At 39.5% G+C, this 19654-nt stretch overlaps 1 protein-coding gene across 5 annotated transcripts in view; it reads right to left on the reverse strand.

Moving 5' to 3' along the window:
* The window catches only part of LOC107217552 (LIM domain only protein 3), a 111413-nt gene that overhangs the window by 62365 nt on the left and 29394 nt on the right, over positions 1-19654 (reverse strand). The window lies entirely within an intron of this gene.

The following is a 19654-nucleotide window of genomic DNA, read 5'->3' on the forward strand; positions in this document are numbered from 1 at the left end:
AGAGGGCTTAAATATTTCATGCGTCATTAACAAAAAATAAAACAAAACAACCCGGTCACCCGGAATGTAAAATAAGCCAGCTGCGCGATATATAACGAAGGACAGCGGACTTAAACATATTCCAGCCGACCAAATACCCGCATAGGAAGTTGGTGATTAGGCGGAATCATATCTGGTGGCTTTGTTCGAGCGCTGCGTGTCTGCGGTATTTTTGCTATCTCCCTCGTGACGTTCATCGCGGTAGCCTCGTTTTCTCAGCTCGTAATGCGGCTTGTTTGTATTTGCAAAAAACCCAACTCGTTTCGCAATTGCATTGCAGATGATTCGGTCGGTCCAAACACCTTCAATATTCAACCAACTCGACGTACAAGTCACGTCGCAACTCCAAATTTGAATCATCGTTAAAATATTTTCATACGTTCGTCGTTGCAGGGCGTAAAAGATTCTTTTTTGCATTTGAAAATGTTTCTCAACAGTGAAAAGATAACGTATACACTACGTTTCTTCGACCGCGATGAAAGCAATTTATTACTGTTCAAATATCCCGCGCGATTTCAACAACACCTTTGATTCGCGACGGCACTTGTGACGTCACTGGTACCTAACCTCTTCGATCCAACGTTTTCTCAACCTCCACTCTTTTCTGACGTACCAAATTGACGATCGGAAACTAAACTTAAAATACACCCAAGTCAGTTTTTTCTTCCTCGCGATCAAACCACATGCTATAAATCTATTTTCATTCAACATTTCCGTGCACCTCTTCGAGGTACAATGTTTTTTCCAAAAAACGTCGATACTTCTGGAGCTAAATTTGTCGGATTTGCCAGTAAAACGTCATAATCAGAATCGAAGAGAGTTGGAATAAGGCAAAGACGCGCCGAGAACCCCTGGCGGATACTTTCCAGTAGACTGGTAAGTTATTTACCCCGAAGCCCGGAGCAGAGATGGACGAAGTTCGGTCTGGCGTGCGCGGCGTGGCGGCAGCATTGAAGCGAGCGGGGTGTAAGAAAGACAGAAGCGTTACCGGGGGTAATTTTATCCGTGCTTAAGTAGGTGGATTCTGATGCGCATGGCTTCTGTCAGCCATCTAGCAGCAAGGACGCAAGGCCGGTGTCCTGCCCCTACCTTGTCCTCCCTTGTCCTTCCTCGTCCCGGCTACAGCCAAGTATTTTCTACGGTCTCTCACCTCTTCAGATCCACGAGCATCTCCGTGAGCAACTAGCTTCGCCCACGATCAGACCGACGGTCTTGACATGCCGAGGGGTTCGGAGGTATTCAGGTATTTTCGATACACAATACCCGCCCTGCTGCAGGGCGAGAGGAAAGCTGGTAATCCGATTTCGAGACTCTGTACATACACCCGCTCTGTCCCGGTCAGTTATATCCACGCTCTTCTTGACGAGTCGATTCATTCGCCTCTTGAGTACACGTGTACGTAAGCCTGCCCGTGTGACAGGGAAAACCGAGGAAGCCTTACCGTTTTACCTTACCGTCGACGAGATTCCACCATTTCGCTCGCAAAAATACCCATACGGCTTCCATGCACCGCTCCCACCCTCGATTTAAATAAACCTTCGATATTTCCCTCTTGGAGATGTAAGCGCCTCAGGTGTCGGTTGGCAAGTCTGCGATTAGACAGCCGATGATCAAATTTTTAGTTAGGAACCGAAGCTGGAACTTGGTAGTAGGAATTTAAAAATCCTGAACTACTGGCATTCGGGTTTTGGAGTTTAAGGAGGCCACGTTACACTGCTTTGAAATCCAAAGACACTTGATAAAAATCCCGTCTTTTCTTCTACTACCATGCTTTCGACGGAATACACTCGGAATAAAAATTCGTCGTAGTGACCAAAATTTGGTCCTGGCAATGAAAATTCAGGGTCAACATACATCCGATCGAACATTATAATTTTTCCACAACTAAAATGTTTAGTTAATTTTATATTCATAGTGCGCAGAAATAAAAATGTTTCACTAATGTTTGATGAAAGTTAGGTCACCAGAAACCCATAGATTCTGTGGCGATTGCAAAATCGGATCTGAAATCATTTACATCATTTTGTAAGTATTGAAAAATGATTATCTGATTGTTGTAACTAAAAACATTATCGTTTGATTGTATTTTATGCTACATGAATTTAATGCCACATCGAACAATGACAAAGAGATATGCGATTGTGAATTGACACACGTCTGTTTCGAGAAAGGATTTTTAACACGTTACAAAGAGTGTTTTGCCACTTCAATAGAAACAAATTATAGATGCACGATGTAACATATCATTTGATAGAGGTAATCAATTAGCAGCTCTCGTGATTTCGTAAATTTTACTAATCTTTATTCACCGAATAGATTCAACGAATGAATCTACCAGAGGTTATTCAATATTTTGATAATACCATGAGTAAAGTATTACTTGTTAAATTCACTAAAGTAAAATTGAGATTTTGTATTTATAAGTCTATTTTATTCGATACGATTTTTTTTGCGATTTTGAAACAATTTTTTCATTGATTTTGATACTTACAACGAACTATTGTTTTACCGCGAGAAAATTTTCTACAAAATGTGGCTAAAAATTGATTTTTATGCATTGTAAAAATTCAATACCTTATTCGAACGAACATTAGAAAGTTCAGCTGGTAATTCTGGCTGCTATCTTCAGCCTCGTGTCCGTTTTACCGAGCTAAAATTCGCACCAACAGGTAGCTTTGCACGAGTCGATCCGCCATCTACCGTAGACACAAAACTGGTGAAACGGTTTATGAACCTGAGTAAATTCTTGGAATGAAACGTTCGAATATTATGCCGTTTAACATTTTTCGCTGCTAACGCAACCTGCGACGGTTGCAACGAACTTATTTCCTTAGATCGCAGCCCTGCATCAAATTTCGAATAAGGTAAAGTGTGAGCTTCGCGGTAAAAGAGAAGAGACGGGGGCAATCCGTGTTTCGTATGAAAATGATGGAATCAGGCACGGCGTTATAAAAACAGGAAGAAATGTTACCGCCGTACCTACTACCGGGTTTCTGTCGGAGGTATTCGTCCTCCATCATGGTGGCCATAATACATTTTTTATCTGATCGAGAGGGGGATGGAGGGAGGTAGAAAGGGAGAAGCTCTTCTTTATAGAGGGTGTACCGCCATACGCTATACCCACTGCCTTTAGGCATCTGTGTGAAGAACATACACGGGCATGTGTAGGTATGCACATGTTATGCCGTGTAAGTCACACGACGCGACGCCGCCCCTCGTCTACAGTCGGTTCTCTCATTTCACGCAAGTTCGACTGGAACAATTATGACCCGAGATGCGCTTTCCCTAAACAGGACGAGCTATCGTGCCGTTGATTATACTGCTTGCTCTCTTTTTACACGCTTGTATCTTATATACAGTGGGAAAAATTTCATTTGCTATAGTAACTAGAAAAATTCAGTAAAACAGGTATCGTTGAAAAAACTGCTTGAATATTGTTGGAATGACGAAAAACGAGGTACGCGTAACCATTTTGCGCTATCGTCGATCCTTTTTTGGTAATTGCAACGCAAAATCAGTTTCTGAGGGTTTACTCTACTTTTTCAGTTAAACAAGGCTTTAACGTCAATTTATTCTTGCACAAGCGTTAAATTTTCTCAACAGTTACAAGAAAATATAGCAACAGTGATCGTAATGAGAAAGAATGGTAACGGATACCAGACTTTCCGGTAACGGCTAGAAAACTAATTTTCATTTTCTACCTAGAACTACATTTTTCGATTGTGGTAAAAAATGAAAATAGTCAAGGACTGAGCGGTAACCGGAAATAAAAATTTCTCTCAGTGTATACTGACTATGGATCACCTCGCAGTTGAGTATATTCTTCGGGGTTCATTGTCGCAAGAGACAAATCGGAATTCGTGAATTGATATCATTTAAAAATCACCAACTAACCTCGACAATGCTTGCAAAGAATTTCAACAATCCCAAAGGATAAAATATTGCGAGGAAAAAGAGTTTCTTCTCGAACCCTGTCAAATTTATTTTCCATAGAAATTGAATCTTCTCGATATAATAAAAGCCATGAAAGATAAGATTTCGGCAAAATGTTTAAGAAAAAAAACACACCAACAACAAACGTTTCTAACAGCAATACGTCAAATTTTTACAAACTCTCCTAAAAATTGCATTAAATATGCCGAAAAGTCATCCCGGTTATAATCGCGAGAAACGCGATCCCCGGTAGTGCCTATAAAAGCGGACGGCAACGACGCGTGTATCGGAAGGTTCGATTCGGGAATAACGATATGTGTAGAATGAGGATGATATCTGGTCCGGTCTCGATCGTAGGGAGCGTGGGCGGTGGTAAGAGGGGTTTTCGGTAGGGAGAAGGTGGCTAGGGGCAGCCGGGGATTGAAAAGCAATTTCCCCGTCACCCGTCCTCCTCCTCGGCCCCCGCCGCGTCGAGAGAGCCGAAGAGGAGAGAAGGGGCGGTGGGGAGGCTTTATATTAATGATCCAGATATATTATCGGACGTGACCGAAATTGCTGTCAAAAAACTCGGATATTGGATGGAAGGAGATTGCCATGCTAGCCCGCTGCCTTCTCATATTGCCTGCAGAAGGTTCCTATCGGATCGGAATGCAATTTTAAGAAAATAATTAACCGAGTCTTAAGTACGACCACCATCCCGAACCCCGATGATACGGGCACACACGTATCACGCGCCTAATAATACGTATCAGCTGCGGTCAAACTAATCGTAAGCTTCCGACTTTCAAACCCCTTTTCTCTGTCTCTTTCTTTAAACAATTATTATAAACGGAAACAGGGTTCTGTAATAATTGGGAGTACGTACAAGATTTGATTTTTTGGAAACGTCGTCTTATCTTGTATTCTCTCTTTTTAGATTTCCCGACAAGAAGCTGGAGAGATAGAACAACGATTCGCCATTAAATGTGAAAAAATTTCTGTCGTAGAACATATATTATAGACCGATGGTAGAGATATGGTTTTTCATGTTTTTGGGAAGCAATTGTTACTGTGTTTGATCTATGTTGCGACAGATTGACAGAATTAATCTCGATTAATTTAAAACGGTGAATACTGCAGCATTGAAGAATTCAAAGTCTCGAGCCTGAACTCGGAAATGCATGGATCGGTTGAATTTCCGAAATCAAGCATCTCATTCGACATAAAAATTCAGATGCACAACCGCATATCCACCGATGCGTTAATTTGTCAGTTTCGACCAGCTTGAACGCTATTTATTAAAGAAGCAAAGATTCATTTGACTCGCGTTGCTTGAAATAAAGAATATCTTTAAAAATCTAAATATAACGAGCAAACTAGTTTACAAGGTCCAGACGCACGAAAATTTCGTTAATTATGTATTTATACAAGCAGATACGTCGTAGATTGATTACTTTAATCAAGAGACAAAACCCTACATTCGTAATTCGCGGCTTGAGAGATCGCAGAGTTATACTTTTCGCGACGAAACAGTAACAGAGTTAATTGTGTCGAAGCAGAGTTTGGTTACAAGAGGAAACGGTTAAGCGTATGCATAACGTAACACGTACACGTGTAGAACAAGCACATCGACGTCTGAAAATCGCGGGAGCATCTGGCTCATCTGCGAGACGCGGCGCTGCTCGCGCTACCAACATCAAAGAAAATATGATGCGCAGAGTTTATGACCGTAATGAAGGACATCCGGCACTGACAATCGCAAAAAAGTTGTATAAAATTGGCGACATGTGCGCGTACGCGCGTTCATGGGACCATAAAATCAACTTCGGGTGAAATAAAAATGTCTACGTGCGTCAAGCGTGCGTAGATATGTAAACATTTTTCTTACACGAGATACAGCGAAGATCGTGGGAACTGTTCTCTGTTGAAACATCTTACCCAAATGTTCGTCAACGAGTTTCATGTATGGCAAAAAATAACTGAACGATGAAAAATGTCGTATATGCGATAATCGTCTGTCTATCTCAATAATTTTACTCTATTATTCATTCTTAGATGTGACAAAATAAAGTGACTGATACGGAGAGTGGTACACTTTGATGAATTCAAACAAGACTTTTCTTGTAGCAGCTTGATCGTTATTTTCTGATGAGCGTAATTTAATGTTCGATTTTTACGAAAAGACCGATGACACTGTCGAGAAAATTTTCTGAACAGAATCTTTTTTCGAAAGGACGCTTTTAACTCGGTTAATACATAAGTGCAAATTTTATCCATGATTCTATACGTCCTACACGTTGGAAAAAACAGCGAAAATACGGCAGCTTCTCGAAACTGGTTCAGAGCTGATGGAGGCAAAACGAAAGAGTTTTTAGACACCGAGTTTGTACAGGGGAAGCTTTATTCTCATATATATATCATCTACATATATATGTGTATATATCCGCCTGAAAGGGTGCAACATTTTAACAGACCCTTTTTAGCCGGGACTGTAAACGCAACGGTGTATCTATCAAGTGATACTTGAGAATGTTTGGAATGTACAATCGAGTGCAAAAGTATAGCTGAGGCCAATTGAGTTGCCTTTAACTAAAAAGTTCTTGTGGCGTAGAGGGAAAAATTCGAAAATTTCAACTTTTAACTGTAAATACTTTACATTGTTCTGATATTTTTTCACCGAAAAATTCGTATTCATTGTCCTGTTTTTGTGACCGATATGCAATATTACTCATCTTATTCTGAAATGAATTATTCACAAACCGCTCGAGTTGGATTTCGAGAATCAATAACGTATTTCTGACCCAATCGTTAGTTGATCGTATGAAAATTGTAAAGGTTTTAAAAAATCAACGTTGAACGATTTCTGAGAGGCAATCATTTACAAATAAAATAAGCTATTTTTCTTCAAAATCAAACGAGTCTTGGCATTTTTGCAGCTAAGAAAAGTAGAACAATGTAATTTTTCTCACATTTATCATAAAAATTGGTACTTACAACTGAAATTAACTACTTTTAAATTTTGCTCTCGATCAGGCAGACTTTTTTAGTCTGATTCTAATCGGTAAACTTTGGTAAGACTTTTAAAACGTTTGTGTTGTTACGTTTTTATTTCGACACATTTTTAACCTGACTGTACCTCCCAGGCATCCTTAGAAGGATACCAAGGTACTGAAGCACTGCACAGAGAGTGGAAAAGAATTTTGCACGGATCAGAGCGTAAATTGCAATTACGTTATATAGATTCTTATCGAATAGGCAACTCAATTCGCGTAGCGAATGAGAAAAAAATTGCAATGATTTTTTATGCATTTTACAACTAGAAATCAGCCGGTCTTTGTAATTCTCACAAAAAATCGTTCAAAGTAAAAAAAGGTAGCGGCGAAATTTTGCTGCTTAATCAAGATCGAAAAAGTGTACAAACTTTTCAGATGTCATGATAAAAAATTTCGAATAAAACCTATTTGCCGATCGAATAGATAAGCAAAAGTAACATCAAAATTTTTCTATCTTTAATAAAAAAAAAAAATCTGTCAACCGCAATTGAGGCGAATTTGAAAATTACTCCAGCTGCAACTGCGGCCGCAGATTAATAGTAATATAATCCGAAAGCGTTTCGTATCACGGGTGAAAATTTGTCGCCGCATATGCTGCGGCGTCGAGATTCGCCGTCCCCGTTATACACGTCAAAACGGACATTGATCGTGACGTTATAATTACGAGTTACCGTGAAACCCGTCAATCGACGAGTGGCGTCGATGAGATTGGGAAGATATTGTGATTATAAAACAAACTAAACGAAAAAAAGAAAAAAAAAAAAAAAAAGAAAAAACAAACACGCACACGCGTGTGTGAACAACGGATTTTCGTATTTTTCGTATCACGTGTCAAAAATTAATTACACGGGAAAAGCATCGAGTACCCGGTTTGAAACCGGAATCACGGCATAACTCGAACCCTTTCATTAATCCTCGATCAACAGTTTCAATTTCTAACCAAACAGTTGTGAGGAAAATTCGAAATTGCTGTTTCACGTACCACTTTTTTTCACGATAATCAACTAGACGAAATATTGATTCTGACCAAAGATTCTGTTCCTTAGACGCCCAGGAAAATATCTATTTTGATATGAACCTGTTGGAACATTTTCTTCCTCGAAAGGAAAATTCATTGGTTAGAGATTAATTTCAGTTGAATCAAATGAAATTTTCTCGCTTACATAAATCAGCAAATCATTTTATAGATTAATATTCGAACAGAATCTTTTTGTTTAGAAAAAAATCCAAAAGAATTTTTTCCCGAATGTATTAAGGTTGCAATTATTAATTTGGATCCGCACCACGGAATTGTTGCTTGTAAAAAATTGCCGAAAGTGAAATTCGCATTGTTTCGATTTCAACGAAATTCGTCGAAGAAATGATAATCGCAGATCCAGCAGAATGCGAGCTTGACTTTATTTCCTAAATTTCATAACGTCGTTGTTCCACAAATCGTTCAGGATGCGAAGCGGGGACTATTTTTCTTTGGTTAAAAAACTTTCGAGGCTTGAAAAACTGAAATGACTAACGGTACTACACCGCGAAATCCAGTTAAGCGACTTTCCATTGTCGTTGAAAAGTTTAGCGGGCTCGCGTGCGTTCGCGGTGCCGAAAACTCGCATAATAACGTGGACCATTAAAATCCCTGGGTATCTGAAAAAAGAAAAAAAAAAAAAGGCGGTGCCTTTCCTCCCTCCAGCCACGCTCTCCAAAATCCTTTCCGTCTGCAGATAAAAATTGCAAAAACGTGAACCGAGAAGCTCGGCAAAAGGATTCAAGGCAACATAAAAAAAAACTTCTCCCAAAAAGAGAGCCCCCGAAAGAAACGGAAAGGAAAGGAAAGGAAGGAAAAACGAAATGTTTAAATCTGCTAATGCACTCAAATGCCGTCTGCAAAATTCAGTCCGGACAGACCAAGAGCGAAGGAGTGTGCACACGGCCAGTCTGGAGTGACACACGTGGCAAAAACAATCCTCCTCCAGCCGCCGCGCTAATAACATTAGTGTTAATGTAATTGAGTCCCGTCCCCCCCCCCCCCCCCCCCCCCCCCCCACGCTCCGTTTCAACTATGGACAGGCACCGCGTCGACGAGTCCATAAGGTTTGCATGAGGCCGACGCGGCTTTAGGTGCGGAAACGTTGAAACAACCCGACGGATCGCAGGTGCCGGAATGTAATGATCTAGGTTCGACGGGAAACGAACGGGTTTCGCTCGGTCGGTATTGCTGAGTCGATAATGTCAGCCGATGTTCTTACCGACCGACGATAAGACAGTTTTACCTTTTTTTTTTCTTATTTCACGGAACGAAGCTGCATTGAGGCGCGTTCGTGATCCGCGGGAATTCTTCGGGGGTCTGGACGGTGAGAAGAGAGCCTCGAAAGCGTTTAATTCGTTACACCAAATAGAAAAAAAAAAAAAAAAAAAAACTTGAATGAGAAGGAACAAATGCAAAAAGAGGAAACGGCCTAAATTGCCTTACGTTCGATAAGTCGACTGCGCTCAACCACTAAGAATATTTAATTAAATTCAAACCGCAAGACGCGAGGCGACGCGACGCGGACGCGAATATCGGGGCCAGCTCCACAACGAAGATTCTAAAAACGAACGACGAAAAGTGTGTAATTATATTCGGCTGCTGTTGGCCGGAGACTTTTGTTTCATTCTTTCGATTTTTTCATATTCTTATGACTCGTCACTTTTGATCCTGAAGTGAGATTATTCAGATTCAATCTTCACTCAACACGGCTGTAATAATTTTTGCCAAAAATTTTCCGCATTCATTTTCTATCAGAAATAAAGTGGCAAAGGAAAGAATAATATGCACGGCTTCGAATCAGGTACCACATTTTTTCAAACATTTAGTTAGCGTGGTATTTATTTATTGACAAAAAGAAAGATGAAAAATCTATACCTAAGAATAATAAAAAATAAATAAATGAAACGTTTGGACTAGTAAGGAAAGATATTTGAAGAGTGCGAAATTCCTTTGGATGAAAACTGATCTCCGCCATCCGATCCCAGGAGCATAAATCAAGAAGAAAGAGAAGAGGAGGATCAGGGGACGAGGGCGGAGAAGCAAGAGGGAGGGAGGAAGGAAGGAAGGAAAGAGGCCCCTTTATCTAAAACGAATCGTATTAAATACATAATAATGTATCTTGTATAAAACTCAACCGCGCACACGCAAAGTTATCCAATCTTACTTTCGCCTAGAGCGTAAAATCAGCCAGTAGGATCGGACCTTAAGATCGAGGAGCCAATAGGGTGGCTCATTTTAATGCACAATAAACATTTTATTCAAGGCGCGTGCACGCCAGAAGAGAGAACCCCTTGGCCAATACGAGTGCATTTAGATTGAAAACTGAATTTTACATTCACCCGATGTTTGGCAATAAATATCGACGTTCCTGCCTCTCGTGCCATACATACATACGTACACACACATGTATATGCGACTATGCCTTACATACCTACCGTGTCGTACTTCTATGCATGAGCACAATCATGCGCCGCTCTATTACATGAAACAGGTTATTCTCTTCGTTATGTTATACTTTATCGAGTAATCGAAAATCTCGAGGCTTCAGAATTCATCGGGTTAGTATCCGGGTGGTTGAAAAAATAAAAATTAACAGCGAAACCCAGTCATCGTAATTAACCAACTACACGCATTTCAATCAATTAAAAATCTCAGTCATAATACGGCAGTCAATTTGGGCGTGACGAGTGTGCGTTATGCATACGATATCTACCCTGCATACGTACACGGGTGTAGACGACGTATGTCGATGATGGAAATGGAGAGATGGCAAATGCACGCGGTGACTATTAGAGTTTGCTATCCGCGTGAATCCCGCATGTGTATAACTGGGCGTAATTACGCAGTATCAATTATTACACGAGATTGGAGAATGCAATATCAACATTCGCGATGATTTAATTGATATTAATCTCGTTAGAATTATTGAAGTAGGTGAACAGGAGAGCCGGCTGGCTACTGTTACACTATTATATGTGTCTACCACTTACCGAGGTTACAAACTGCGTATACAGAGGAGACGACGTTTCTTATTTGATTCGTTGTCGTGTAATTCGCGAAATACTGCTGTGTGCTTCACCGTTCAACACGTGTGCTTACATTTCTTGCATTGCATTGCACCGCATACCCGCCTATACAGTGATTCTCTGCATCGATTTTCAGGCGATAAGAATCTGAGAGACGGCCCGTATGTCCCTTCAGATTCGGTTAATCCGCGTTAATCGAACAACCGTTCGAGTAAAGTTTGTAAACTTCGGTTGATTTTTCAGTGGCTTCTTTCAATTCGTATAAAATATCTCGATTTATCTGTCAACTAAATTCCGTTCGAATAAATGAGAAAATTAATTCAATTCTCTTGACTGGTCGTTTAAAAATCGGCGTAAATATAAATTGATTAATTTTATTTCTTCTAATAACGCGTACATATTCACTGCAGAAATTTATTCGAAGACATTCGTTTCAACAAGAATTGGTATATTTTATTAATTTTATTGTGACATAGTCGTTCGTTGAATATTTATCACATTACTGTACTAGCAATCATCTATAAAGATTTCAATCAAAATACAAAATCAAATAACTAGAACTTGGATACTTGTACCTCGTTTCAAGTCACTTCAAAATTGTTAAAAATCTGTAAGATATTAGGTATTATTTTCCTCTACTCCTAGAAGTTCACTGAAACATTGTCTTCTCGTCGTGTTTGAATACGTAATTCTAACAACACCGCACTGATATTCGGTATGATCATCGGACAGCAATATTAAATCTGAATTCATAAAATGAGGCATCGTAGAGTGAAATCGAACGAATCTGTTAGATTTTAAAAAATTTCTAGGAGATTTGAAAGGAGGCATCTGAATCCAAGCGTTCGTTCCCATATCGAGTATCTCATATTTTTTTACTCCTAAGGAAATCTTCGCAGCTTGCGTAATAAAATAATGTGATAAATATTCAATGTGCGAGAATCTCATGATAAAATGAATGAAAATGATCGATTTTCGGGTAACCAATCTCCTTGATAATGCATAAATGAGTTTGAATTACGCGATGCCAGTAATTATTCGGCATATTTCTATGCCGGGAGTCGGGGGGTTGGCGACGAGGTAATATGTCTTTTGGAAATGCTTCGCTCGTCCCGGAGTGGAAATAATTGGCTTTCGGGATGTTTGCGCAGGGGGTTCGGGGGAGGGGGGGCAGGGGAAGTCGGTAGAGGGGAGGCGGATGATAGGCGAGGTGGGAAAGGGGCGGGTGTCACATCCCCCGAAGCTTATTAAGGAGCTGTCATGTTTCCAATTGTCTCAAATTTAATAAAACCCCTGCGACTCTCTGATATCTACCATCTGAACGTAATAACTCAACGTCCTTGGTTTTTCGTATCGTATACCCGATATTATGACGGCGAGTATAAATATAATATGTATATAAATATAATGCACCCACATAGAATGGGAAATTTTACATAATGCATATAGATTGGCACATAATCCGTTGTATATACAATACATGCAAAGAATGTATATGTATGTGTATGTATACGTGTACATTGCGATGTATAATACATCCACCGAGTTGCGTGTAAAAGCTTGCAGAGCATATACACGATCATGCAAATATCGCCTTGAGAGGAGAGTAAACGATTTATTTTCCTCGGACGAAGCACTCGCTCCGAGAATAATATACGGTCAATCAAACGAGAACGAGTATTGGTCCCTTGAATGAAAAAGAAATTGAAGAAAAAGTGACAAATTTCCGTTCGCCATAGGTGAATGAAGAAGAAAAGGAATCATTCGCAACAGTTGTACGCAATATCGTGGAAACGGTGGGAAGAAAAATATTCATTGACATTACCGCTACGAGACACGTGCGTTGGCTGAACGATACTTTGGCTGTTCGGAGAGCTTTATAACCGCCCTTGTAACATCCCTCTAGCAGAGTCCAATCTCATTACCAAAGATGCGCTTCCCGCGTGTATTAATACGCATATAGATATGACGTGTATATGTATATAGAAAGATATATATATATAGAGAGAGAGAGAGAGAGGTGAGGGTGTGTATTACACACGAAAGGAAATTAACTTTTCACCCTGTGGGATCAAGCGTTATTAATTTTATATTATTCGTATCGCACACAACGTCAAGTGACACGGATACGTATAGAGATATAATGACCGTGCATGAAAGTTATGTAAATATAAATATTTGTAATAATTACGTGAAAACGAATCGATTAATAAAATTATGCCAGCGTTACAAATTAAAATGTATCAAAATCAACGATAAAATTATATTACCCGCAGACTGGTATTTGTATAAATTGTGTTTTTAAATAGCTACTCTTGTCTGGAATACCAAAAGTTTCATACTTGTTATAAGATTCAAAAATATTAATTTCACGTGAGCATTAATTCTTTTTTCTCTTTATTTATAGCCTAGAATAATAGTAGATTGTCGCAATTTTCGTTGTTATACGAGCGGAATATTCCGACTGTTATTTTCTAAATCACAATACACAGTTTAAACCGCAATTTCTTCGTAACGTTGAACCGACTCCATTTTCTTGAATACATCACGATACGCATTACGATCCGTACCCTCGATGTCCGACATAAAAATTGTTCGATTCGAATCGTATAACATAACCGGAGATACGCGACTCTTTCGGATTTCATTTTCAGTCCCCTATATAACCCCCGATTCGCAGCTTCCATCACCGCGGAGTTCCCGGGTCACACATTCCAGCTCTTATATTTTACTTTCTAATATTTATGGAGCGCATTAATATAAAAGAGATTTTTACCCTCTATTGGATATTGAGTACGCGAGATACTCCGTAATTCTCTATGCATTGGCTGTATGGTCGGAACTTTAGCTCCTCTTTCCTCCCCGTCTCTTGCTGCAGCACTGTAGCGTTTCTTACGCGGGTATTTATGATCGTTCGGATACGTAGGTACGTGTTTTCCATTACACGCTGATGCGTGTTCTTTACCTTTCCGACGTTGATGCGGAACAGACGGGAGAATTAAAAATTCGAACTTGGATGAGAAACAAAAAATTGCAAAAACGTATGATAGCAACCGAAGAGTTCGCAAGTGATTATTCAATTTTCACATTTCACGGTACATCGTTATATGTTTTGAAATTCTGTGGAAATCGATTTTTGCCTATTTGAAAATTTGATACCAGGATCCTCCTATTCTCCGATTTGTCAACACCGTTTTCGTCGCAAGAAAAATGAGCCATCCGTTTACAAGCAACAACATGTGATACGAGTTATTCAGAAATTCGAAACGAGATTGTAAAACTGAATCAAGCTATTCAACTTCGTACCTCGTTCATTTTTTCAAACTTGCGCGTTGAATTTTCGTAATCAACATATCAATTTTGCATCAATCAGATAAGTAAACAACAATACGTTCGAGTAGCATGCTCTCTGCTTTGTTGAGTGTAATTGTTTCCATTTCAAATTTCTTTTTCATTTCTTTGTTTTTTCTCCCCTTAAATTTTCATCGTGTATTCGAGTCGCATTATAGATTGGTTTCCTCCTGAAGGAATGATAGAGGTATTTCCACGCCCTTGCGTCGCCTGGTATATAATATAAGAAAAGGTAAGCGGCATCGGGCGAGCCGCGAGAAAGAAGAAGAAGAAGAAGAACAAGAAGAAGAAGAAGAAGAAGAAGCCCGGCAGAGGGCGCGAGATCCATTTCACGGAGGGGTAGGCCTGAGAACCGCGAAAACAAATAAACATCGATTTCGTTTTAAATCTTTCCAGCAAATCGGCTTTTCGTATAGAGTCAGGCAACCCTCGCCCCGTTTTATTTCACAGTGTGTACCAACATATCCATATGTACGTACAACATACACGTATATGTACAGCGTACAGGGTAACAAAAACTAAATAAAAAAAATAAAACCAAACAAATAATGTGTGCACGCGTTTATTTCCCCCTATTTCCTTTCTTCGTTCGTTCGAGTTTCATTTCATATTTCCAATATTTTTTGTTTTCTTTACTGTTTCGTTCGTGTCATTTTTTTTTCTTTTTTTTTTTTCATTGCTCTACATTCATCTTTCGCTACATCGTTACTCCCCCCCGCGTTGTTTTTCTTGTTGTTGTTGCTGTTGTTGTTGATATCGTTGTTGTTGCACGTACTCCGCATACGCTTACGTAATACGCATTGAATTTGGCAACATGTATAAAATACGGGCGTAACTGTAGCCTGCATGCGATGTTCTATGTCTCGAATAAAGTTGATTGGAAAATATTGCGATGGGTTGGAGGACGCGAGATGAATGCGGTGCATTGAGAATGTGGAGTTCTTCCACGGCGAACGGACCCACGAGGCTAGGGAGGCTCCAGGTGTCGGTGAAATTAACGTTCAACGCGTGCGCCGCTTTCAAATGTTTATTTATACAATACCAAGTTGTTGCGTTTGTGTTAGTGGGTGGAGGGATCGGAGGGATGGGAAAAGGTTTAGGTTAAGGTTACGGTGAAATCGACCTTCGAACGCGCGGCGAAAAGATGAAAGATCGTAAATAATATTATATCAAGATAAAAACAAGTATAACGCAAAACCAGGGAATGTCGGAAAAAAAATTGTACCTCCGTATTTCCATCTTTGCCATTTTCTGTACCTCGGTTATTTGTACGCGTATCTTCATAACTAACCTGTAAAACGAATCAGCTGACGACACAGCTGCGACGCCATATTGGAACATTGATCAAAACATGTTTTAAATTTGAATTCTCTACACGAGGGTAGAATTTGAATGAATAAAAAGGAGTCGTGAAAATTGAATGAAGTAACGCTTTATAATCCCGTATCCTCATCGAATCCGATAATAATCGTTTGTCGAGAGAGAGAGAGAGAGAGAGAGAGAGAGAGAGGAGAGATAGAGAGAAAATCGCGTATATAATACGTAGCGAAGCTGTGACTGGTGTGCATGTCGCGAATCTTTCTCGCTGTCACAGGTTCCGTCGTAAATCATCGGCAGGTTAGCCCCCTGACAGTTTCAAGTGAGTTTTCCATGGGTTTTCGGGTTCCGTCGGGGCGGAGAGGAGGGTTCGAGGTCTAGAGAAAAGCGCCGGAAGAAAACCCCCGCCGAGAAAATTGAATAAGGAAAACCGGCGACGATCCGAAAACAATTTCAGCTCTAGGACTCCGGTCGACAATGCGGAAAAATTGATATGCCCGTGACGTTGGTACGGGCGCATTTATAGTTTACCCATTCGCCACGCAACTGCATAAGCGCCTACTGCATTTATATTCTGGGAATAACCTAGCTCGTGATATTAGATCTGTACAACACAACGCGGCGCGTGTTTCACGTCTATCGTCCCGATGATCGCAGATTTGATATTTCTAACTCGTTCGTCATTCGAACGAAGAATAAATTTTCTCCAAGCGTCGAAACAGTCTTGAAATTTTCCAAAAACACCTACGATGAGATAATGTTTCTCAAAACATGTTCGAATATGTCATTCATTGATTAGTTACATAAGAAATAATTTAGTTATATTATGGAATTGAAGAAAATATAAAAACTCTATTCCATCTCCAAAGCATCCAAGAGTGTTTCACCAATTTTGACTAATTTTTTCCAACAAATGGTGCCAACGGAACGATACTGCAGATACGTAATCGTTGTACGAAACCGTTCGATCAAATCATTAAAGCTCTCATCGATTAAAAGTGCCTGATCGTTTACTGCAAATTTGTAGAAGTAATGAGATATTTGACCTTGAGCATCGTATAAAATTTTTTTCACTTCAAGTAATCACTGAATGATTTCGCAGAATCAAGAAATCACGATCAACAAAGTTTTTCCTCAACGAGTATTAAAACTTTTCGACAATACGCTACGATCTTCAGATCTTTCGTGTCGATGAATTGTTGCTCAGGTTTACGACGTTGATTTAAAAAAAAACAAAAAAAAAAACGCATTTACGAATGAACACGACCCATATTGCAGGTGTGGCACAAATTCCACTTGAAATCGAGCACTGCAATTTCCTCCATGAATTCGATGCTTCCAATAAAACGTATGATATGAATAACGCGTTCGACCGACTTCTCTAAGACCAGCACGTGGTTTCCAAATCTTACAGTTTTCGAATAATAATCGACGAGGACGTCTAGGTTAGGGTGCCTTTCAGGCTTACCAACTGCAGGCATCGGAAAGCGGAGGAGGAACTGTAGCCAACTACACCCCGCGAAGTCGATGCTCGCTGATAAATCCGTCGACGAGGATGCAACGCCTCGATGTGAGGATGAGGGGTGAAAGGGGGCGGGTGAAGAGGGGGGGCGGGGGCAGGGGGGGGGGGGTGGAGGACGGAGACGTTTTCCTTCGACGCCGAGCGTATCGAGCGCCACGGCACAACGCAACAGGATCACTGGCTGACAGCTTCCTAATGGAACTCGTAAATATCGGAAGTAAGTTATGTTTTCCGAATGAGATCCTGAAAATTGAGTTTGGATCAGCAAAGGACTTTCGCAAAATCCAATCCACGACTAACTAGTTATCGATGTAACAGGAATAGGTATACATATACGGTGCAGTCCGAGTCTGAAACGCGATTCGATCGCAAGGACTTGCACGTTTTTCCCTTACCAAGCGTGTACCTCGTATTATATTTTCGATTATTGTCCACTTACGGATATTTCTTGTTTGCTTGATTATTAATTAGCGAGTCGAGAGGTTCGACGCTCCTCAATTTTATAACGCGACATCCTGACACTGGTGGGTTGGTTAAAAAAAAAAAGAAGTATTTTCTTCCCTCTCAACGCCTCAAATGTTCTGTAATGTGTGTTCCAAGGATGCTTCGCTCTATGCTTTGCTATAGAAATTTGGAAAGCGTGAAGAATCAGCTTCAATGATCTACGTATTAATTTGAAAAATATTGAATAGTTAACGAGTATTTTAACTTTTCATGAAAAGTGAAATTTTTCGCATGTTAAATGAACGGAAAATTAAAATTAAAAGAGCGACCTGTTAGACTTGAACTAGACAAATGATATTTTGGGAGGATCTTTTATCGATCAGACACTAAAATTTGCGGGGATAAGAGCGATACAAAAAAAATTTTTTTTGAACCATCCTACCCACAGATATACCTAACAAAAAAAAAAATTAAAAATTAGGTACAACCAATGGTGAAAACCTACAATATTGGATTAATCGGATATCACGAATTTCGGTTTCGTTAAAACTATCTTTGGATAAAATTCTCGCTCCTTCCTTATTGATAATTATAATTCCAACCAATCGATAAAACCAAATCTATTTTCACAAAATCAGAAATGAGTCTTGTCCTCCTCAAAGTAAGGAGACATTAATTTTTTCAAACGTTTTGACCAGATCGATTCAACTTAATTTTCATTCCACTCTGTCACAGCTGTGCCAAAGAATTGTAAAATGGACGTTACAATAATTTAAAGAGATAATCGGGCACGTCTCTGTTTCGGAGTAATCGATTTGTTCCGAGTCAAAAGCGTGTAATAACGAGTGACAATTATTTGTAACAAAGAAATAAAAAAATCGTGACTCGCGATCGCCGATCAGGCCCGAATCTCATGATAGATATTATTCCAATGTAACGGAGTTCCGATTTACCGCACAATAATGTAACCTAATTGCAAACTTTTTCGCTTGGCGTCAATTATTTCTTCAAACATGTAGTACTTGTTCACGTCTTTTACGTAAGTGAAAAAAATTTCTTTCGACAATGTTTGTTTTTTTTTTTCTTTCTACCACGGACCAACTCTCGCATCCCGTTTCTAGAATATTATCGTCTTAAATATTTAAAATTATCGCAATTGTAGTAAAAATTGGCACAGTTTCACATTGTCTACTAACAACTTGACCTACCAATTTATTAATTGTTCGTCAATTTTTTCAATTGTTCTTTACAAGTATAACGATGTATGTTTTTTTTTTTTTTTATTTCTCAGGCTTTTTTCGATAACCGCATCACATCACATCCACTATAATGAGACGCTAGTGTCTGAAATTTGAAATCAAGTGAACATGTATTATACACATATAGTATGTACAATAAATGTATGTCACAACACGCTGTATACACCTAATTTGTTCACGGATAATTCTTCGTCATCGTTGTTCTAAATTTTATTAATTATGAATAAATGAGATCAAGCTGAAATTGTAAAAACAAAAAGAGCAGGATACCATAGTTTCACAAAAGCAACGTCAACAATTGAACATAGAAATCAATATCTAAATCAAGATGCACCGCTGAATTACAACAATACAGCTATAATGTATTCAATAACGGATATAATAACGTAGAATTATATCGGCATTTGTATGTATGCGTTGCGATAAATAGTTGAACGTTAGTTGGCGTAGGCGAACCAACCTCTCTGCACACCTACCCATCGCTGATTTCACGTAATAAACTATTAGCTGCGGAACGTGATGCAATATAACCGTACCAACCAAGTTCGGAACTAATTTACTCTCTCGAAATTAATCCGCACAAAAGCTTGCCGGTTTCTAAAATAATAATTACAACAGCAGCTCTCATTCTTGAGCGGATTAAAATTTTACATCCATATACGGTAGGCACCCATAATATATAAGTTTATATGTATAGGTAATGTAAACGTATG

The sequence above is a fragment of the Neodiprion lecontei genome, chromosome 6, assembly GCF_021901455.1.
Source record: "Neodiprion lecontei isolate iyNeoLeco1 chromosome 6, iyNeoLeco1.1, whole genome shotgun sequence".
Classification (NCBI taxonomy): Eukaryota; Metazoa; Arthropoda; class Insecta; order Hymenoptera; family Diprionidae; genus Neodiprion; species Neodiprion lecontei.